The sequence below is a fragment of the Bubalus kerabau genome, chromosome 14, assembly GCF_029407905.1.
Source record: "Bubalus kerabau isolate K-KA32 ecotype Philippines breed swamp buffalo chromosome 14, PCC_UOA_SB_1v2, whole genome shotgun sequence".
Taxonomy (NCBI): Eukaryota; Metazoa; Chordata; class Mammalia; order Artiodactyla; family Bovidae; genus Bubalus; species Bubalus kerabau.
In genome coordinates, this window is record NC_073637.1 from 46,437,251 (window position 1) to 46,460,233 (window position 22,983).

Consider the following 22,983-nt stretch of genomic DNA (forward strand, 5'->3'; position numbering starts at 1 on the left):
AGATATACTATATTTAGACATTTCCAGGCCAATGGATATTTAGGTTATTTCTGGTTTTCCTAAGTTAGAAACAATGTTACAAAAATGACTCTTGGAGACACATCTCAGAGGTGTAAGAGTCGGAGCACATGGATGGGACTGACTCCTAGGCATGGAACTGATGGTCATAGAGCGTGTGCACTTCTTGTTCAATTCTCTCTCTCCTCCTTGACCTAAAACTAAAGTTGCATTAATATACAGTCTATTTAACTGTAAAAGAGAGTGTACTTCTCAGTTCTGTTGGGCTTCACCACCAATCATATTACTTTCTCTTAACAACTTCCGGGATTCTTGGATATCCTTGTCTGTGGATGGTGTTTCTTTCAGGTTTTTCAGTGCTGCTGTGGATTTGTGATTTTCTTCATTTCTTCTTTTTTAAAATTTGGTGCATGAAGGATAAAGCAGCACCCCACAGACTTGGTCAGCTATGAAGTGCCATAAGACCTCTTGCCCCTTGTGTATTCCTCCTTCACAGCTGTCCAAGTTACCCTCTGAAATGCAAAAATAATCACCTGACTCTCCTTCTTAAACGTGGTCAATAACACCCTGATGCTTAGTGGGTATTACGGGTTGGATTTTGCCCCCTAAAAATATATGTTGAAATCCTGGCCCTCAGTATCTCAGAATGTGACCACATGTGGAAAGAGGATTGTTACAGAGGTATTTACTTAAGATGAAGCCATGAGGGTAGACCTTAATCCCATAGGCCTGTGTGCATTAGTTGCTCAGTTGTGTCCAACTCTTAGTGATCCTGTGGACTGTAGCCCGCCAGGCTCCTCTGTCTGTGGAATTCTCCAGGCAAGAGTACCAGAGTGGGTTGCCATTTCCTTCTCTAGGGGATCTTCCTGACCCAGGGATCAAACCCTAGTCTCCCACTTTGCAGGCAGATTCGTTACCGTCTGAGCCACCAGGGAAGCCAATAGTACCCGTGTCCTTATAAAAAGGGGGAAGTTGGACAGAGAGATAGACATGCATGGAAGGAAGACGAAGGCAAGAAACACAGAGAACACCAAGCAAAGATGGAGGCAGAAGTTGGAATTATGTTGCCCCAAGTCAAGGAACTTTTGGGGCTACCAGAGGCTGAAAGAGGCGAGGAACGATCTGACCCCATGGGTTTTGGAGGAAGTATGGTCCTGGAGAGTTGCCCTGGTGGCTCACGGGTAAAGAATCTTCCCTACGATGCAGGAGACGAAAGTTTGATCCCTGGGTGGGGAAGATTCCCTGTAAGAGGAAATGGCAACCCACTCCAGTATTCTTGCCTGGGAAATCCCATGGACAGAAGAGCCTGAGAGGCTACAGTCCATGGGGTCACAAAAGAGTCAGACATGACTGAGCGACTAAACAACAACATGGCCCTGCAGACACTGTGATTTGGAATTCCAGCCTCCAGAACTGAGAGAAAATGAATCTCAGTTGTTCTAAGTCACCCAGTGTGCAGTACCTATGTTATAGCAGCCACAGGAAACTAACTCAGAGAGTAAAGTCCAATCTCTTAGGCAACTCACACAGTATCATTCCCGCAGTGGCTCAGCGCCCTCAGCAACCCACTCACTGCCATTCCTACCAATGCCCTACTTCCTTATCTGCTCATGTCCCAGAGTTCTAGGATGCTTCCCAGACCCACGCTTTTGAACACCCTGCTCCCTCTACCTAAATTCCCTTCTCCACTCTGCAAGAATTACTAATGTGCCTTAGCTAATTTCCAGGTCACCTCTGTTACGAGCTGTTTCTGACATTTCCCTTCTCCACCAGAGTCCCCAGATACCTGTTCTCCTGAGTCCCCTCTGTGCTGGCTCTAGAGTATTCTGACATTATTTTGCACTTGCTTGTTTATACATATCCATCCTCCTCTTCTATGCTGTTGAGTTCCTTGAGGGAAGAGCCGTTCAATGTATTCTAGCAAAAATTCCTGCATATAACATGCTGAAATGGGATTTGGCTCAGTGAACAATGCTATGAAAATATAAAAGTTGTATGCAACTTAATTTTTTTTAGTTTCTATTTTACATTGGAGTATAGCTGATTTACAATGTTGTGTTAGTTTCAGGTGAATCAGTTATACATATAGCTATTATTTTTCAGATTCTTTTCCCATGTAGCTAGAGTACTGAGTAGAGTTCCCTGTGCTATATAGCTGTTGTTCAGTCACTAAGTCGTGTCCAACCCTTTGTGCCCCACGGACTGCAGCATGCCAGACTTTCCATCCTTCACTATCTCCCAGAGTTTGCTCAAACACATGTCTATTGAGTCAGTGATCAGTGATGCCATCCAAACATCTCATCCTCTGTCGCTCCCTTCTCCTCCTGCCCTCAATCTTTCCTAGGATCAGGGTCTTTTCCAATGAGTCAGCTCTTTGCATCACATGGCCAAAGTATTAGAGCTTCAGTTTCAGCATCAGCCCTTCCAATGAATATTCAGGGTTCATTTCATTTAGGATTGACTGGTTTCATCAATGGGACTCTCAAGAGTCTTCTCCAGCACCTCAGTTCAAAAGCATCAATTCTTTGTTGCTCAGTCTTCTTTAAGGTCCAAGTCTCACATCTGTCCATGACTACTGGAAACATCGTAACTGACTATATGGACCTTTGTTGGCAAAGTGATGGCTCTGCTTTTTAGTGCGCTTTCTAGTATGTGCTATCCAGTAGGTCCTTGTTAATGATGCATTTTATATATAGTAGTGTGTACCTATTGACTTTATTCTGTTACATGTCTCTCATGCACAGAGGTGGAGTAAAGTAGGTCTGGGATGATGACAAATGATTGATGCACACAGGTGACACTGGCTGAAAAGTACTTTTCTACACACTGAATTTGTGGCTACTTTCAGCTTATTATTATTTTTGATGAGACTCATTCTTCTAACCAGTCACACTTAGGAACATCACACTATTCCTTCGGGTATTATAAAGTGGCAGTTCCAATCATCAAAAATAAGTCCATCAGCTGATGTCCTCTGACTGCTTTCTTCATTAGAATGGTTTATTAGAGGCATAAAGTTGACCTGTGGTTGCCTAGGGCTGGGAACAGAGCAGAAGATGGGGAAATCCAAGTGGGTGGTGACAGCTAAGGGGTGAGGGACTTCCCTTTAGAGTTGTAAGAATGTTCTAAAATGGATCATGATGAGGGTTGCAAAACTCTGTGAATATACTGAAAACCACTGATTTATTAATTAATTAGGTGAATTGCATGCACACTCCATTGTATCTGATTCTGTCACTCTATGGACTGTAGCTTGCCAGGCTTCTCTGTTTGTAGGATTTTCCAGGCAAGAACACTGGAGTGGGTTGCCATTTCCTTCTTCAGGGACTCCTCCTGACCCATGGACTGAACCCACATCTCCTGTGTCTCCTGCATTGCAGGCAGATTCCTTACTGCTTGAGCCACTGGGGAAGCCACTGAACTATATGTACACTTTAAATGAGTGAGTTGCATGATATGAGAATTACAGTCTGATAAAGCTGTTTTTTTTTTTTTTTTAAAGGCAGAGTTCATTTAATCCAATCTAGTGCACAAGAATTGCTGTTAAAACAAGTCAACTCCTCAGAAGCCAAACAGCCACAGAGATAAAATAAAATATACCTTCTGCACTAGTGAAAAAAACAAACACACACAAAACCACAGCCCGGAATGCATACAGCATCCAACAGAAAAGGTGATGGACCCCAGGGCATTTCCCGTCTGGCTCATTCACCCAGACCATTCTACCGCCTAGTCGTGGCAGCATAACTAGAGCTCAAAACTTTCCTTTTGTCATGAAGTATCCAATTTTCTCTTCTTTCTATCTCAACTAGAGATACAATCTTCTATGTCACTAGAGATACACTGAGTTGGATAAACCTAACAGTTAGGAGGGAAGTGAGATAAAATGATAAACGACAGTCAAAAAACAAACTCTTAAAAACTACCAGGCTTTAGACAGTGGAGGAAATATCAGTTTTGTGGTGAACCAATGACCTCTGTGCTAAGTCAAGACAGTAGCATTTGTCAGGGTGTCAGGCAAAGGAACATGACATCTTTAACACTTGCCAGACCATTCAGTAAGTCTTCTGAGAGACCAGGCAATGAATGACAAACAGCAGATATTCTGGTCCTTATTCATACACTGTTTTGTATTAATACTTATCGCCTGCCATGCAACTGCTTGTCATATCTCCCCAGTGAAATTCCAAACACCCCCAAAACAGAGAAAGAATCCCATGGGTTTTCTCTCCTCTCACCATTCCATACTCAAAGCATTCAGCAAAGAGTTAAAACCGCTTTATGGGGTGCAGGATACACCCATCTTAGAGTCTTACAGCACCAAAGACATTTTGTTTTTTCCTTTTTAATAATGTCATTTTGGAGCAAACACAATTTAATGAATGGAATATCCACAAAATCTATGTAATAAATAATTTCATAATTGATTGTTACTGTTCCTTGAAGCCCAATTTCTAAGGACTTCATTTTGGAGAAATGGTTACTATGATCCATAAACAACAGAAAAAGTCTTCAAATATCAACAGGCTGCTGCCTCCTCAATGTATTAGAGCATGTCTTTGTAAGCAGGATTCTACTAGGTCCACCCAGACTGACATAAACTACAAACTTTAGTTTTAAAAACTATCTTCAGAACTAGAGTATAGTTGATTTACAATGTTGTGTTAATTTAGGGCTTTCCAGGTGGTGCTAGTGGTAAAGAGCCCGCCTGCCAATGCAAGAGACGCAGGTTCTATCCCTAGGTTGGAAAGATCCTCTGGAGGAGGGCATGGCATCCACTCCAGTGTTCTTGCCTGGAGAATCCCATGGACAGACGAACCTGATGGGCTACTGTGCTTAGGGTCACAAAGAACTGGACATGACTCAGGAACTAAGCATGCACACACTGTGTTAATTTCAGGTGCACAGCAAAGTGATTCAGTCACACATATATTCATCCTTTCTCAGATGCTTTTCCCATATAGATTACTACCGAATATTGAGTAGAGTTTCCTGTGCCATATAGTAAGGTTATCTAGTTTATTTATAGTTGACTCCGATGCTGGGAAAGACTGATGGCAAAAGGAGAATGGGGCGGCAGAGGATAAGATGGTTAGATGGCATCACTGACTCAATGGACGTGAATTTGAGCAAACTCTGGGAGATAGTGGAGGACAGAGGAGCCTGGAGTGCTGCAGTCCATGGGGGTGCAGAGTTGGACAGGCCTTGGCGACTGAACAACCATGTGTTAAAGGTAGCTTTTAATGTAACCACAGACAAGATTTTTATCACAGAAAGAGAGGGAATCATTTCTCTCTGCAACATATCCTTACATAGGTCATGTAACTCCAAAAATTACAGACTCTTTGCTATTGAAATCTAATGATTAGTCACTAAGCTCAATATATACTTAAAAGCCTATAGTTAAATGTAATTAGCCAGGATAAATTACAGAGACAACCATGCAAACACATGAAAACATTCTCAGAGTTCAATGTGCTAGGAAGCAACAAAGGAAAAAAGAAAAAAAGCTCTCTCTTAATATACATTCAGAAAGAAATACTCTAGTGTTCCACTTCTGAAAGCTCCTTGGTTAAGGAGGGAGCTCCCAAGTTCCTATGGTAGAGACTCTAAAACCTCTCTGTGACTTGACTGGCCAGCCCAGCTCCTTTCCAGAACAAATTCACCTTCCCCTGTCTTTGCTGCTATTATTCTTGTCTGGAATATTCCACTCCTTCTCCCCTCATCTCTAACTCCTGACTATCCTTCTTGGTAAGGTTTTTCTCTTTTCCCTCTGTCCTTACCTTCTGCCCAGTTCATTTGGCATCAAATATTCTTACCTGTCCTATACTGGGGTTAAATCCCTTTTTCCCTGATCAAGCAGGTCAAGCAGATAACACTTCTGGCTCTTTTGACTTTTTCATTTAAGGGGAGGGAGGTGGATCAGTGTGTGATTCCAGGAAGCATAAACTAGGTACCCTGGCTTTGTTGTTGTTCAGTCACTAAGTCGTGTCCAACTCTTTTGTGACCCCATGGAGTGTAGCCCACCAGGCTCCTTGGTCTATGGGATTCTCCAGGCAAGAATACTGGAGTGAGTTGCCATGCCCTCTTCCAGGAGATCTTCCCAACCCAGGGCTTGAATCCATGTCTCTTACATTTCCTATACTGGCAGGCGGGTTCTTTACCAATAATGCCACCTGGGAAGCCCGGGTGGCCATTTTAGCTCCTCTCTATCTTCTTTAGGGATGGAGCTGCCCCCTGGGAATTGGCCTCTGACCCTCCATGCCATAATCTGATCCTTCTCGCCCACAGGCCTGTCACAGATACTGTGACTTGTGCTCACCTCTTGGGTTCTGCATCACTACAATAAATAAACTCCACCCTCCCATCTGGCCTATACCAGTAATAATGATGACAGTTGAACCTTATCTGCCAATTATTTTATCCTCGCTCTTGATTGTTTTTCCAGAACTTGGGAGGGTCACAGGGGTGACTGTGGTTTTCATCAAAGACTCCAGAATCATTCGTGTATGTAAGTTTATATATATTGATTAGCTGGCTTTCAAAATTGATGTGAGATCATGTCCCATCTCCCTGCCTGGACATAATTTGGGGTCATAAATCTTTGCTACCCAGGGCTTCATCACAATGCCCAATGTACAGCAGAAATAAACTCGGATATGTTCAATCATGAATACATCATCTAATTAAAGATATATAGAGAGAAGATTAAAAACAAAACTCAGGACTACGGTATTTGTGATTTCAGCTCACAGTTATAAGTTTATTAATGCCTTTTTGGTGTCCCTTATCAGCAAGTGCTAGCATAAAGTTAATATAGGCTGGGTGAGTATAAAATTAATATATGCGACACACTGTGGTCCTGCAGAGGCAATTTAATTGCACACTGAGCAGCTAGAAGGGAGAATAAAAGATAAGGCATATCCTGATTGATTTTCTTCATCAAAACCCACAAGATCTCATTTCAACAAAACCCTGTCATTAAATTTCCAGCATATCTAACAGTTAATTTTATGTGATATATATCTGAACCTAATTTCCAAAGCAGTGGTGGCAATCTATCATAAGCCAAGTTTCCAGTTATCCACATCTTAAACCTTCATATTATGGGTTCCATTATCTTTTTCTTGCTCTTACATAAGAAGCTTCTCATGTATTTAAAAACCTATTAATGGGCAATGCTGCTGAGAAATAATAGTTCAGATGTCCAAGTATATGCTTTTGAGTTTCCTTCCCAAAGAAACAACAAAAGTAGATTAAATACATGAAGGATTTACAATTATGTCAAAATAAAGACAGTGTTTCAAAAAAACTTTAGAGGTCAATTAAAGTGATTAAACCACTAATTTCCCTTCAATTTTAGTTTTAGTACATTTTTTTTTGTTTCCAAGTCTGTTTATTTACTTGTAATTGAAGTACAGTCAACAATATTATATTAGTTTCAGATATACAATAGTAATTCAATATATTTATAGATTATACTCTATATAAAGTGAAAGTGAAAGTTGCATAGTCATGTCTCACTCTTTGCGATCCCATAGACTGCAGCCTGCCAGGCTCCTCTGTCCATGGAATTCTCCATGCAAAAATACTGGAGTGGGTTACCATTTCCTTCTGCAGGGGATCTTCCTGATGCAGGGATCAAACCGGGGTCTCCCGCATTGCAGGTGGATTCTTTACTGTCTGAGCCACCAGGGAAAATATTGGCTATATTCACTATGTTGTAAATTACATCCTTGTATCATATTTATTTTATACCTAGGAGTTTAAAGGCAATCTTTTTTTTTTTTTTAAGTATGCATTTATTGAATACTAACAGGACACTAGTACTAACTAGTTAATGGTATTAATAAGCAGTACTTAGCAACACGATAATAATTCTCAAAATGATTGCCTATATAAAGCACTTTCCAGTTTTCAAAGATGTCACACACTTTTCCTAGACAATCACAGTCTCCTGTTAAAACAACAGAGCCAACATTGTCATGCCCACTTTACCAATGGGGAAACTGAGGCTCAGAGAGGTCTTGAGCACTGGCAGGGCTGGCACTACAGTCCAGACTGCCCATGCTCAGTAGTTAATCAGTTGTTTGGAGATTCGATAAATAGTTATTCAACACCTACTAAGCAGCGAATCCTGTGTTGCAGCTGGGGACAGAGGCGGTGCCTACCCTCCCAGTCTCTCCCGGGTCATCCTGTTTGACACAGGACCAGTCAGCCCCATTCATCAAGTCAACATGCACATTATACAGTCAACATAAGATTCTTATTTTATACATGGACAAAAACAAAAATAAATCTGTTAATATTTCTCTTGTAAAAACAAAACTTTGGAAGACTTCCTTAAAGTTAATACACTTAATCATTTACTTTAGAAATTAAGAATATACTTCATTGTTACTCCTAAAGGCTCCAATTAGATAGTGTTTCCATGAAAACTGAGACTCCAAATTAAAAATAGCCTTTGGCATTTTTCAAAGAAGCATTTAATCTATCAAATGAAATGAGAATTTAATCCCATAAATTTGTCTACCTCATTCATATACCAAAGTGTCAGAATTTATCTAAGGAGACAATCGTAGACGCAAACATTCTCAGGAACAGTGCTGAGAATACTGCTGGAGAAGACCCTTCTTGAAATTCGGTTTTGGGGTTCACGTATTTCAAATCACAGGGATCTGCACTCCTGGTACCACTGTGCAGTTCCCAAGCCATGATTTTAATGAGGTTGCCCCTTACTTAAGCGCAGCTGTCATAAAATGTCATTAAACATGAGAGAGGCAATCCATATTGAGTCCTAAATGAAAAGACATGGCACCCACATGGCCTTTTCTCTACTTTTGCCCATGAATTAATCCATCAGTAGTAAAGGTATTTACATTTAAGGCAGGTTTCCTTTCAGGTAGGAAGACAGATCGACAGACAGGACAGACAGATATGACTGGGAGAAACCAGCAGTCCTGATGTAAAAAACCCAACAAGGCACTGAAAGAAGAAGTGTATTACTAGGTGCAGATTCAGTCAGTCAGGGAGTTGATTTCACAACTGCGGCCTCATACTCTTGCTAATAAGCGAGTGGAACACGGTAGAACACGTGCTCATTACAAATGAAACCCAAACCCAGCCCTTCACGCCTCCAAGACTCATCAATCTTTTGGAATTGAGCAAGTAGAGAAGACTGCAAAAGTGCATTTCAGTTTTCTGTCTCCCTCCTCCACTCTTTTTGTCTCTAAAGGACTGTGACTTGATATTTACCTCTTATTTTTCTTTTTTTGAGATAAGTCTATATATATATATATATACACACACACACACACACAAGTCTTCATCAATGTAGTTTTATTTCTTATGTACATATATTTCTGTCAATCTGTTGGCTACCTTAGGGTAGATAACTGTGATGTCAACTGTATCACACACCCAAGTCCATGTCTTCCACAGTGCCTGGAGGCACTACTCTCATGTAAAACTAGCTCTACCTTATTAGAGTCCTGTTAGACGTGATAAGAAGAAATAGAAAAATGAGATACAGGCTCTAATTTATATAAATCACTTGTCAGATGCCTTTTAAAAAAAGGCTTAAGCTTTTTTAAACCCTCAGGTCCCAAACTGCCACATAAATTTCTATAGAATGATACACTGACTCATGCATTTCTTTATTGGTATGGGATTAACTAAGAATATAAATCCCTGTTCAAACTTCCTACCTTCTCTGATTTATTGAACATACCTAAGATTTTGGCAACCTGGGAAGAAAACAGAGATAGCTAAAGAGGCCTAATTTACAAAAAAAATTATATTCCAAAAGTTCATCTTAGCCTGCCATTAATTAGGAATACCGAATACACTGTTCCATTAGAATGAGTAAATGAAAGTTATTACATTATTAAGACAAATAGGTAATAGCAATTTTTATCATGTTAAACAACTTTGTGTAAAGCAATCATGGAACATTAAAACCCTATTTATTGTATTCTGAAGTTTCCTTGATCTTTGATTTTATAGAAACATTTACCAAGTTGCCAGCAAAGAAATACTGTTATGTATCAATTTCTGTTAGTAGGTCAAATATGTACTTTCACATTTCAAAATAGCCTGAATATGTCATTTAAAAATTACAAAATATTATATACTTTTTATATCCTGAGTCACTTCCTCATTGTTAAGGCAACTAGTTCTTTTAAAAAACATGCCATGATGAAAGGTTGCACAGTGACTTCTGCACGTTTTTCTCCATGAAATGAAGTTATGATCTCATATGATAGAAACCTAGCATCAGAGAAGAGCCATCTATTTATTGAGATTAAACTTCTTTCACTCCTGTAACTGGAGCACCGGTGAGTGACAAGGACAACATCAGAAAACCGAATGGAGATGTTGAATAATTAACAAGCAGAATGCCTCAAATGCACTGCTGATTATTATTATTATTGTAACATCATCAAGCACTTCACACTGTTTCCTAAGCAGCTACCACCTGCTAGGTGCTTTGCAAGCATCATTCCCATCTTTTATAATGTAGGGATTATTAGTGCTAGTTTAAACATGGAGAGGAATTAGGGGACTCATCTAAGGCTATGGAATCTCTATAACAGCTGTGCTTCTAACAGAAGTCTCTCTTTGTTCTGCCCCAAACTGCCTGTTCTTAGAAAAAGGTCATCGAAAGGGGCTATCAACCTGCTAATACCCATTCACTAAAAAGTCGAAAGTGATTTTTACGTGAGGCTTTGTAGTGAGACTTCATGTGTCAGCTTTGAGCTTAGGTGGGAGGTCTGCTGGGAGGACCAGTCACCAGCAGATGGACTAGTGACAAGGAAACAGCGGGAGCAGCAGCCACCTCCACAGAAGAGGTGACACGACCACCAGGGCACTGGGACCACACTTCAGCCTGATGTCCTTAACCACTTACTTTTTCCTCTAAGTATTTCAGCTATTTTGAAGTCTGATCATAGATGGCATTTCTCTCCAAATCATAATGTAAAAATCATCCTTAATTTGACAGTAATTGAGCTACATCATTTCTTTACATGTCTGATCAAAATACAGCTTTGAAAGTCTACAGACAATTGAAATTTTAGGGAGTATTTAGAGAAACCTATTAATATATTACATAATCATCAACCAAAGAAAAATATTAATTTTTAAGACCCCTGTTGAGCATGGGGAACTATTATTGTTGGGATTATTTTGTGTAAACAAGTCCAAGTCCTTATGTTACACAAAAGCTAATGTCTTTGCTCAGAAAATCTGAATTAATTTACCACCTCTGCTTTTTGACTTAAATGCTATAAACATCTCTGTTGTTCCTGAAAACAAAGGCTGTTTCTGCATAATTTTTCAAACAGAGAAACTGAAATTAAAGTACTATGAAAATATTTACTGGATAAAACAAATGCCAAGATCAAAAATGTTAAGACAATGAGTGGATATTTATTATCCCCACTAATCCTTTTGTATTTCAAAGTTTATTTATTTTTACTTGGCTCTTCTATGCTCTTTCATAAGTTATTACAGCATAGTAATTTTAAATTCATAAAAGATGATGCAGAGTTAATAATATCATGAGCTTTACAATAATATTCAAGTAATACTAAAAAGGATGGAAATCCATTTGTTATCTGAATATACTCTTTGGATGAACCAGTAAAAAGGATAATCTAATGTTGGAGTTTTGACTCCTCATGATCTGGCCAATGAGGCTTGGCATACAGAACAGAGATTTAATTTTAAAATGCCAGTGATGAATAGTTTTAAAATAACAACTTAATAAGTTAAATAGTCACGCTCTCTTCTGTGTATTTTAATAATAAATGTACAGATTTTACAATATTCTGACTTCCTAGCACTGCTAAATTCTTGTGAGGCAGTATCTGAAGTTAAGACATGGACCAATGTCTCCATGGCTTATTTGATGAAGACATCCTAATAGTTATTTCTCAGTGAATGTAGTTTATGACGATTTCTAGGGGACTGTTAACAGGAATTTCTGATTGAATGCACCTGCGACCTAAGAATACCAAAATGAGAAAGTATTAAAAACCTAGATTATTGTCTTTACGGCGTTCATTTTTGTTTTTAATTTGTAACTTTATATTTGGAGTACACGTTGTATTAGTTTCAGGTATACAGCAAAGTGATTCTGTTCTACATATACATATATCTATTCTTATTCAAATTATTTTCCCATATAGGCTGTTATATAATATTAAGCAGAGTTCTGTGCTATACAGTAGATCCTTGTTGATTACCCATTTTATGTATTTATTTATTTTTGGTTACCCATTTTAAATATAGCACTGTGTGCATGTCAATCTCAAACTCCTAACTACCCTCTCCCTGTACCCTTTTCCCGCTGGTAAATTCTCTAGTCTCTAAGTCTGTTTCTGTTTTGAAAGTAAGCTCATCTGTAACTTTTTTTTTGTAACATTTTTTGACAGATCAGGCATGAGAAATATAAAGAAGGGAAGTCCCGTGGTGCCTTTAGCTGGTTTAGGAAGCGAGGAGGAACTGATCAAGAGAGTGAAATAAACACAGAAAGAATTTAGTTTGGTAAAGGTTGATTTTGGGCCATAAGGTTGCAAAGAGTCGGACACGACTGAACGACCAAACTGACTGATTTTGGGGCTTCCCAGGTGGCACTAGTGGTAAAGAATCCACCTGCCAATGCAGAAGATGTAAGGGAGACTCAGGTTTGATCACTGGGTTGGGAAGATCCTCTGGAGTAGGAAGTGATAACCCACTCCAACATTCTTGCCTGGAAAATTCCATGGACAAAGGAGCCTGGCAGATTACAGTCCATTGGGTCACAGAGTTGGACACAACTGAGCAGATGACTGAAAGGTTGATTTTAAGGTGGATACGGGGCATGGAAGTAGGGAAATCTGGTGGGTGGTTAAGGAATTAACATCTTAGAAGAAAGGTTAAAAGTAGTGAGCAATATCAGGATATGCAAACATTTTCTGTAACAGGCCAGAGAATAAATATTTCAGGCTTTGAGGGCCTTATGATCTATCCCAACTACTCACTTTTGTGACTGTAGCAGAAAAGCAACCATAAGCAATAGCTAAAGAATGAGTGTGCCTATGTTCCAATAAAACTTTATTTATAAAAACAGGTGCCAGATGTATTTGGCTGCAGGACACAGTTCACCAGGGCCTGAGTTTGATGACTAATAAAGTCCTAGGAAGGGATAAGCTCACTCAGGAAGAACATAAGTAAGGCAAAGTAGTATGACATGAAATCTGAAAACATGGAACTCTTCACTTCTGTTGAATCCAGTAAGGATACAGACAAGGCTTGTAGTCAAATGAAAGTGAAAGTGTTAGTCGATCAGTTGAGTCTGACTCTTTGTGACCCCACAGACTGTAGCCTGCCAGGCTCCTCTGTCCGTAAGATTTCCCAGGTAAGAATGCTAGATTGGGTTGTCATTTCCTACTCCAGGAGGTCTCCTTGACCCAGGAATCGAACCCAGGAATCCCACACTGTGGGCATACTCTTTACCATCTGAGCCACAAGAGGAGCCCAGAACTGCTCCAGTTCATACTAACTGTATGTGAAATTGGGCAAGTTATTTAACCTTTGAGTTTAGTCCCCTTGACGGCAAAATAAGGATGACGATAATGATAATAACAGCTAATACGAGGCACAGTGCTAAAGAACACCTTAATATTTATAAACAATCCTCAGAATTAAGTACTGGGTTGGCCATAAAAGCTTGTTTGGGTTTTTCTGTAAGATGTTATCTCTCCCTTTAATGTGGGCACTGAAACACAGGAAGACTAAACAACACACCTTCGTGACTCAGCGTGTAAGTGGTGGAAGAGGTCTGGTTCCAGCCCAGGCAGCTGGCCCTAGACTCCCACTCTTAATCTTACACAAATCACAAAAAGTCATGATGAAGATCAGATAAAAGTGAAGCCTTTTATCATTCTGCTTGGTGTGTAGAAAGAACCTGGTAGGTGGTGGTCATTATTATTATTATAATCCAGAGTGAGGTAAATAGACTAAGGACATAAAGATGACTTAGATAAGGTCAATCTTGTCCAAGACACTTATTTCACTAAATTTCTAACATCAACTTTAAAAAGGCCCTCAAATCAACTCCATTGCCAATTTTCAAGGGGCATTTCCCTTTAGGAAAGGACGTTGGGAAAGAAAATCATATCATCCTTTATTACCACTTGCCTGGCATCTTTGTTTTCGGTTTTTACCAAGTGTTCTTAGTCAAGTTTGGTTTATTCTTAGTGTTCATACACAGAAAGTTCCAGAAGGATAGTTTTTTTTCCTTGTGTTCCAACCTGCTGTAAGGATCTATAGGTCCCTATTTTGGGTTCATGGTAGATTATGTTTTAACAAGCATTTAATTTTGGCAGGAATTAATGAGCCCCCACAAAGACACTTTTGACCAACCAACTCCTATTTATACACTAAGGTCCAGCTCAAATTCTCCCTCCTCTGCAGAATTCCCTGTTCCCTTATGCTCCATTTCTCTTGGCAAGTTTCTGACATCTCTCTTAGGGCAGTAACCACTGTTAGCAGTTTATTTGGTACCTTCTGCTGGAAGAGGAATTCCTTGACTGATGGTATTAGTTACTTTTACTTCTTTTCTTGATACGTGGAATAAAGGCTAGCATAGGAATTTACATATATAAAAGTAAGGAGTATAAGAAAAGCCATTAATCCCCAAAGAAAAAGGAATGTGAGTCATAAGTAAAAACAATGGACTTTCCATATTCTAATTTAACAGTGATACTATCTTTTCAAACATTTTTTAAAAGTTTAAGCATCACAGGAAATACACCCAATTATTATTTAAATTTACTTAACTATCAATTGTTGCTGAAATGGAATTAAGATCAGTTTTTAAATTTTCCAGGGGCTTCCCTGATAGCTCAGTTGGTAAAGAATCTGCCTGCAATGCAGGTGATCCCAGTTTGATTTCTGGGTCAGAAAGATCTGCTAGAGAAGGGATAGGCTACCCACTCCAGTATTCTTGGGCTTCCCTTGTGGCTCAGCTGATAAAGAACCCGCCTGCAATACGGGAGATCTGGGTTCGATCCCTGGGGTGGGAGGGTCCCCTAGAGAAGGTAAAGGTTACCCACTCTAGTATTCTGGCCTGGAGAATTCCATGGATTGTATAGCCCATGGGGTCACAGAGAGTCAGACACAACTAAGCCACTTTCACTTTCACTTTTCCAGAAGAACCTTGGGATGAATTACCCCTACCCATGAAGTGGATAAAGTTTTTACATACTAAAGAGAAACCAAGGAAGGTAGAGCAAGAGAAGATACAATGATGTTATATCAGGGCAAATAGCAATTGTAACATTTAAAAATGCTTATTTCTATAATAAAGTTATATATGGTTATATAAGATATTAAGTATTTAATAACTGTCAACATCTTAAATATAACTTTATTGCAAAATAAATAAATAAATATTGTTTCTGTTTAAGCACAACCCAGCAAAAAATTCAAACATGTCTTGGGTGATATGTTAATGCTGGGGATTAAAGAACTAGTATTTATAGGACAAAAAATTAAGCATGGCCCCTATTTGGAAAGTATGAGTCAGGTTTGTTTTGCTTTAACCTGGGCCCATGAGGATAGATCTCAAAGGGTCCTAGAGCAACCTCGGAGGTTCTGTACACAACTTGTAATTATGTGCAAAGCTCTCTGTGCCTGTGTCCTTCTTCAGAGAACTCGTCTAGAACTGTCATGAAATTCCTGAATAAGTCTATTACCTCCCTTGTCAGGATCTGCAGACAAGACTCCCTGAAGCACATTTATCTTACTTAAAAAGTTCTTTTTTGTTAACTTCCTACTGTTGAAAAGAACAGAAGGCTAGATTACTGGTCAAATTAAGTGAGTAAACGTGTGTTTCTGCCCCAGCTCACTGACATTAGATCTAAACTCAAAGTTTTGTCCATTAGTGAGAAGCCAAGTTTTTCTCCATTAACCCATGGAAACTTAACCTTAACTTAAAAATTTTAAATAGCTCAGTGTTTTCAGGGATCTGAGGTGTCTGTTTATAAAGCTTGCGGACAAAAATCAATAAATACTCCAAGAGCTGAGCAGTTCTGAAATGCTTGAGTATTAACTGGCATGCTTTATTTTCTAATTAATCTGTGGAGTTAACTCTATTTAATGGGCTTCACGGGTGGCACTAGTGGTAAACAATCTGCCTGCCAATGCAGGAGACATGGGTTGAATACCTGGGTTGGGAAGATCCCCTGGAAGAGGGCATGGTATGGCAACCCACTCCAGCATTCTCGTGGAGAATCCCATGGACAGAGGAGTCTGGTGGGCTATAGTCCATAGGATTGCAAAGAGTCAGACACAATTGAACAACTTAGCATGCACACACTATTCCATCCATAGGCTATAATCCATCTCTTATAAATGAAAGATGTTTCAGTATCTCCTGGGAGAGAAACATATTCTTTCCAACCTATTCTTTCCAGAACAAAATACATTTCTCTCAAGGATTAGATTTGAGAGATTCTATAGCATTTACAAAAGGCTTTTTCCAATATCCTCCTGCTAATTTAATTTTCTGCCTTTTTCCTTGTTGATAGCTGGGACCAATTTGGAATACCTTTTCCATATTATTGAAAATCAGTGGGCAGTAATGTCATTAATGCTTTCAGGCCACTAATGTACAAGAGGTTATTACTTCAAAGTACAAAAGATGATCGAAAATGAGTTGACCTTCCTAAAGTAAGAATTAAGTAGCCAAGGCCTGAAATTCAAAAGCTGCTTTCTGTTTTCCTGAAACTGCCCAATAAGCTTATCCTTACTAACCACAGAACCAACATTTCTTTGCTTAACTTGACATAAGGGACCATAACATTATATTTGGGCTCTACAGTAGCTTCGCTGCTCCCTGAAAGAAGAGTATGATTCATACCCATTTCAATTTCTATCTGTTTTGCATAAATGAAGCAGGCTTGTAGAAAAGACTGATTCATTATCATGTAAAACACAGCCATTAGGAGAAAATGTAGTAACCACATTCTGAGACATAATAAGATCAGACTCTCAGGCTTCTGGACTGAGCTGGGGAATGAGATGTGGAGTGTTTCTAAAAAAAGAAAGTCTTCCTTCTGAAAGAGGTATTCACAGTGGTAAATTAAAGGAATTTTACAGTTCTTAAAAAATGGACGCACAACAGGCCATCCTTAAGTCCACCATCAAAGCACAACATTCTATCCAACTGACCCTTAGTGTTAGTACTGGTGTGGAGGTAGGTCATAAAACTTGTATCTGTTTTATCTGTTTTGTTTCTCTTTCAGAATCTTCTTTTTTTTCTCCCACATTCACCAATTTATTAAAGGATACGTCAAAGGATGGGCTTCCCCAGTGGCTCCACGGTAAAGAATCCTTCTGCAATGCTGGAGCTGCGTGTTTGATCCCTGGGTCAAGAAGATCCCCTGGAGGAAGGCATGGTAATGCACTCCAGTATTCTTGCCTGGAGAATCCTATGGGCAGCATAGCCTGGTGGGCTATTGACCATGGGGTTGCAAAGAGCTGGACACAACTGAAGAGACTTAGCACACACGCACACATGTTAAAGGATACATATGAACAGCCAGACAAAAAGGTGAGATCTGGGAGAGGCCCACACGCAGGAATTTCTGTGCTCAAGCTTAAAGCTCTCCTTACCCTCCATTATTGGTATATTTTTATTAACTGAAGTATAGCTGTTTTATAGCATTGTGTTAGTTTCACATGTACAGCAAAGTGATTCAATTATATGTGTACACACACACACATACATATACTTTCAGATTCTTTTCCATTATAGGTTATTACAAGATATTGAATATCATTCCCTGTGCTTTACAGTCCTTGCTGTTTATCTATTTTATGTAACTATCTTGTGGTTGGAAAATTTAACAGGAACCACTTGACTCAAGTGCCTATCATGGTAACAGTTGATGTGCTATCCTTGTCCCTGCCTATCAGATGCTACCACCAGGAAGGAACTGCTGGGTAATGACAGAAATGTAAAGTGTTAAGTGCCACAGACTCCACGGCAAGGGGAAGAGACAGGAAGGCCTGAATCCTGCAGAGATAAAGAAATAGCCTCAGGGACGGAAAGAGGAGATGATCCAGAGAAGAAAACAGGCGAATGGGAAGAACCTTTGAGTGCTTATACAATGCCGGGCATTGCTCTAGGCACTGAGGATACAATGCGAACAAAAAAGATGTGTCTCAGCTGACCTCCCCATAGGTGAAGACTCACGGAAGACCAATTAACACTAGAGGATCAGGTAGGGAAAGTAAATGTTTTTTTTTAATTTTAAAATTTTTTTTCAAGGTTTTCATTTTTTATTTTTTTTAAATTAATTTATTTTAATTGGAGGCTAATTACTTTTAAAAGGCAAATGAGGGAGGAAGGACAGAGTGTTATGAGGGATTCCTGAGCCCTGGCTGCCTGAGGAAGCCCTTTTTGAGGAAGGAACATTTAAGTTGAGATCTGAATACAAGAAGGAACCATCCTCTCTATTCCTGCAACCTATATAAACTGTCTGATGGGAAAAGGGTGTCAAATGGCAAACTGTAGAACTGTGATCCTGCCTTGTAATTCAGGACCACTTTTCTGTGAATGTTCGAGGCACATTTTCAAATATCATAATATGTATTAGATTATATGAAGGGATTATAAAACAAAGCAATTTGAAATCAGTCAACAGGAATTCACTGCTGTCACTCACAGCAGTTCCACTGACAGTGCCTCAGGTATCTATGAAAACACCCCTTTTCCCCATGGTCATCCTGAGGATGCAATTCTGAGCTGGTATTTGCAGCCCACACCACACTCTTATACACCCAGGAGGCAAACTCATCTCCAGTGAAAGGAGATTCTTCTAGAGCAGACACTCAAAAATACACTCAACTAAAAATTAAACTTCCCTTATCCTCTGCGAACATATCTGTTTAGCTTCATAACTGCCTAACAATACCTGTAATTGTATATACACATTTTATAAACTATACATACTCAAATGTGGAAAAATAAATTTAATTAAAAAAATTTTAAACTCTTTATTGAATTCTTTATTGAATTTGTTACAATATTGCTTCTGTTTTATGCTTTGGTTTTATGGTCACGAGGCATGTGGGATCTTAGCCCCCACTGTCAACCAAGGATCAAACCCATACCCTTTACACTGGAAGGCTAAGTCTTAATCACTGGACCACCAGGGAAATCCCTGGAAAAATAAATTTTAGATACTAACATTGGACAGCACGCCTTTGCACTTTGGGTCATTTGCTGGACAATGGCAGATGATCGTGGTCATGAAATGGCAAAGCCTGGCTTGCCACCACTCTTGAGTGTCTACATTTTCTGGCTATCCCATAGGAAATATTATTCGTTTTCACAGAATCCTCCATTTTTTGGTTCTTCCCCTACATGATATTACAGGAAAAGTTTTATTTATTTTATTCCCCCTCCTACTCTGTTCTGTGACTCTTCATAGTTAAAACCATCAGAAAATGGCCAGCAGAACAGCTTGCCTGAAGTCTGCAGAGAATGAGTGAAGCACATGCAGAGAAGGAGGGACCCTAGCACTACCCGGTGACACAGCAAAATTATGAGAAACTATGGTTGACCTCAGAGGCCCACCATTCAAAATTACCATGTGCTAATTACTTGGATGTAGGGCCATCTTGCGATGATGTCACTCCTTTCTTTAATGATTGGGGTTGATTTGGTGAGAGGTGTGTTAGTTGCTCAGTTGCGTCTGACTCTTTGCGACCCTATGAACTGTAGCCCACCAGGCTCCTTTGTCAATGAAATTCTCCAGACAAGAATACTGGAGTGGGTAGCCATTCCCTTCTTCAGGGGATCTTCCCAACCCAGGAATCAAACCCGGGTCTCCTGAATTGCAGGCAGATTCTTTACCATCTGAGCCATCAGAGAAGCCCTTGTGGGGAACTGGGGTCCCAGGAAACCATAGGTCTGGCCAGAGCCCCCATCTGCTCTCAGGAGCAGGTGCTGGGAATCTCAGATTCTGAACTCAAGGTATATCTTTGATGGCTCAGAAATTTCTAAGGAAATCATGACTACTGATAACAGCTCAGCATGTGAAATCTTTTCACAGAAAATCACAGTATTTTCACACTGGAAGAAACTTTATTCTTCATGAAGAAATAATCCTCACTTCACCTGTCCCTTTTTGGTCTTTCATTTCCTCTTTCCTTCTTTTTGTTTTTTCAATATCAACTAGTTATTTTAAAAGAAAAAAAAAGAGTCCTAATATACAGAAAACTACAGAAGTCAAACGAATGCCTGCCAATTTCATGCACCTTCACTCACTTTTATTTAAATGAAAAATTCAAAACAAAATAAATAAAAACAGTCCTAGAGAAGTTCTGGAACTTACCTGGGGTCACACAGAAGCCAGGAGTAAATAATGAAACCAGTGTCTAGGTCATCTGACTTCCCAACCAAGTTCTACCTTGTTGAGATCACATACCTAATAGAAAACTGATATTTACAACTCTAGATGGGGACAGTCTAGTGATTAGACAAAATTTTAACCACTAACAAGTCAATTAAGGTTGGGGAAACCATTTGAGACATATTTTAAGTTAAAAAATTTGAATAGTAATATTTATATATTAAAAACTTCTAAAAAGAAAATAGAACACACACAAAAAGTGAATACTGTCAGGATATATTCACATTCCAAAAAGTAAATATAGTGACAAAAAGCGAATACTCTTGGAATGTATTCTATGCCATGAAGCCAAATGACAGTGTTATGATCAGTAGGGCCGGCATAGCTTTTGAGAGTAAGTCAACAGATTGACATCAAAAAGGGACCAATGCTGAAGCTTGGTTCTATCCAGTCTGATGCTATACAGCTGACCCTTGAACAATGTGGGGGTGGGGTGGCAAATCTGTATAATTTATAATGGGCCCTCTGTAACCATGGTTGCTCTACCCATGGTTCTTCTTCCATGGATTCAACCAATCACGACTCATTTAGTACTTACTATATATAGTATTCACTACTAGAAAAAATCCATGTATAAGTGAACCTGCATAGTTCAAACCCACATTATTCAAGGGTTAACTGTACTTCATTTGGACAGCGGCCTAGAAAACAGAAGAATGAAACTTAACTAGAGGCTGAAATTCTTCTTTTATACTTGGAAGCACAGCAAATGCACTCTCTCAAGCTTATGAAGTAACCCTCCAGCATCATTGATTTTTGAGTCTTACAAAAGCTCTTCGTATTGTGCCTGCATCACAGATTTACACTGCTATAACTCCTGTCAGACATCATCTTGGCTTTATGAATAAATAAAACTATGCTCTAGGGAAACATTGATTTAAGAAGAAAAATCAATACTCATCTAGCATGTGATAGACCTGAGCATTAAGGCTACTTATCCCCCAAATACAATACTAAATGGAAAACCATACTTTCTGCTTCCTAAGTAAAAGCTGGGTGAAGGTGTATGAAGTTGGCAGGCAAATGATTGCCTTCCATAGCCCTCTTTCAGGAATCAGGATTCCTCTTTCCTTTTCAAGGTAGTTAGCCAATACTTCCAAAAGAAATGAGGAAGGGAAAGATTAAAAAGAGGTTGACAAACCAATACTGGCAAAATCTTGGTAATCTGTGAATTTATACAGTGAGTAAACAAGAACTCACTCTATTATTTATTCTCTCATGGATGTAAAATTTTTCATAATAAGAATTTGAAAAGTATGCATCCCTGCCTGGAAGAAAACTATTTAAGGCTAATATCAACCAAGATGTTGACAATGGTTCTTTCTAGGGTACAACCTCATAAGAAAGCTTTTTTCTTTCTTTGGAATTTCATATTTTCCAACTTTCTATAGTGAATATGTATACTGCCTTTTATAGTTCAGAAGATGCTCACATAATAAATGCAAGGCAGGATAGCAAAAAAGAGAAAAAAAACAGGATTAATTAATTGACTGCAAAGTATTTTGTTGACTACTGACCTAGAGACAGCTAAGATATACATTGTAACGCTTATTTATATCAACTCTTTTTTAACTGCTCTGGGACATTTTTTCAGAGTGCAAGGAGGTTGCTATTAAAATTGGTTTGAAAAATAAAGCAAACACTGTACACTGAAATTAACCTCATCTTTGAGAGTCAGAGTTCACATGGGAGACAAAACCTGGCTAAAGTCATCATTTCCTCAGTTCTGAAATCACCTGACAACCCAAGCCTATTTTCACAGTGGAGACAGCTGTTGAAAGTTCTGACCGGCCTGTGGTAACCTTTGATTACAAAGCCAGAGGCCAAGGCTTTTGCTTTGTTTCTCAAATTGGTTGGAATTAAAAATGAATCCCATTATGTTTCCCAAGCTCCTCAAAGACACAATCCATTGCTAACTGTGTTAACTGCAGCCTTGTTGTTTTGGGATTAGGGCTGCTGTCCCAGCGGACAGTTACTGATGCTGTTCTCATGGCTTGTCTTTCTCATGAGTGAAAAGAACAACTCTGGTGATCTGAAACACACTTCCAAGACATGGGCACACAAGAAGCCTGAAAATGGGTTAGGGTAATTTAATTGTTGAATCCCAAATTCAAACATTATACAAGTAACTACTATCCTCACCCAGATTGGCGAATGCACTGACTAAATCTCCTCTCTAGGTGGACATGACTACACAGTTGCAAGTTCCAAGGATACGCAGCCACCATGTTAGTTCTGACAGCCATGCCCCCTCTCTTACTTGGTTCATCAGTTTTGTGTGATTCTTTGTGACCCCACGAACTGTAGCCCCCCAGGCTCCTCTATCCATGGGATTTCCCAGGCAAGAATACTGGAGTGAGTTGCCTTTTCCTTCTCCAGGGGATCTTCCCGACCCAGGGATTAAACCCGGGTCTCCTGTATTACAGGCGAATTCTTTACTGTCTGAGCCACCAAGGAATCCCATAGAAAAGGCAAAAGGGCTGTAAATTGGTTT

At 39.4% G+C, this 22,983-nt stretch overlaps 1 protein-coding gene across 2 annotated transcripts in view; it reads right to left on the bottom strand.

Moving 5' to 3' along the window:
- PAG1 (phosphoprotein membrane anchor with glycosphingolipid microdomains 1) overlaps positions 1-22,983 on the bottom strand; it is a 153,401-nt gene that overhangs the window by 77,249 nt on the left and 53,169 nt on the right. The window lies entirely within an intron of this gene.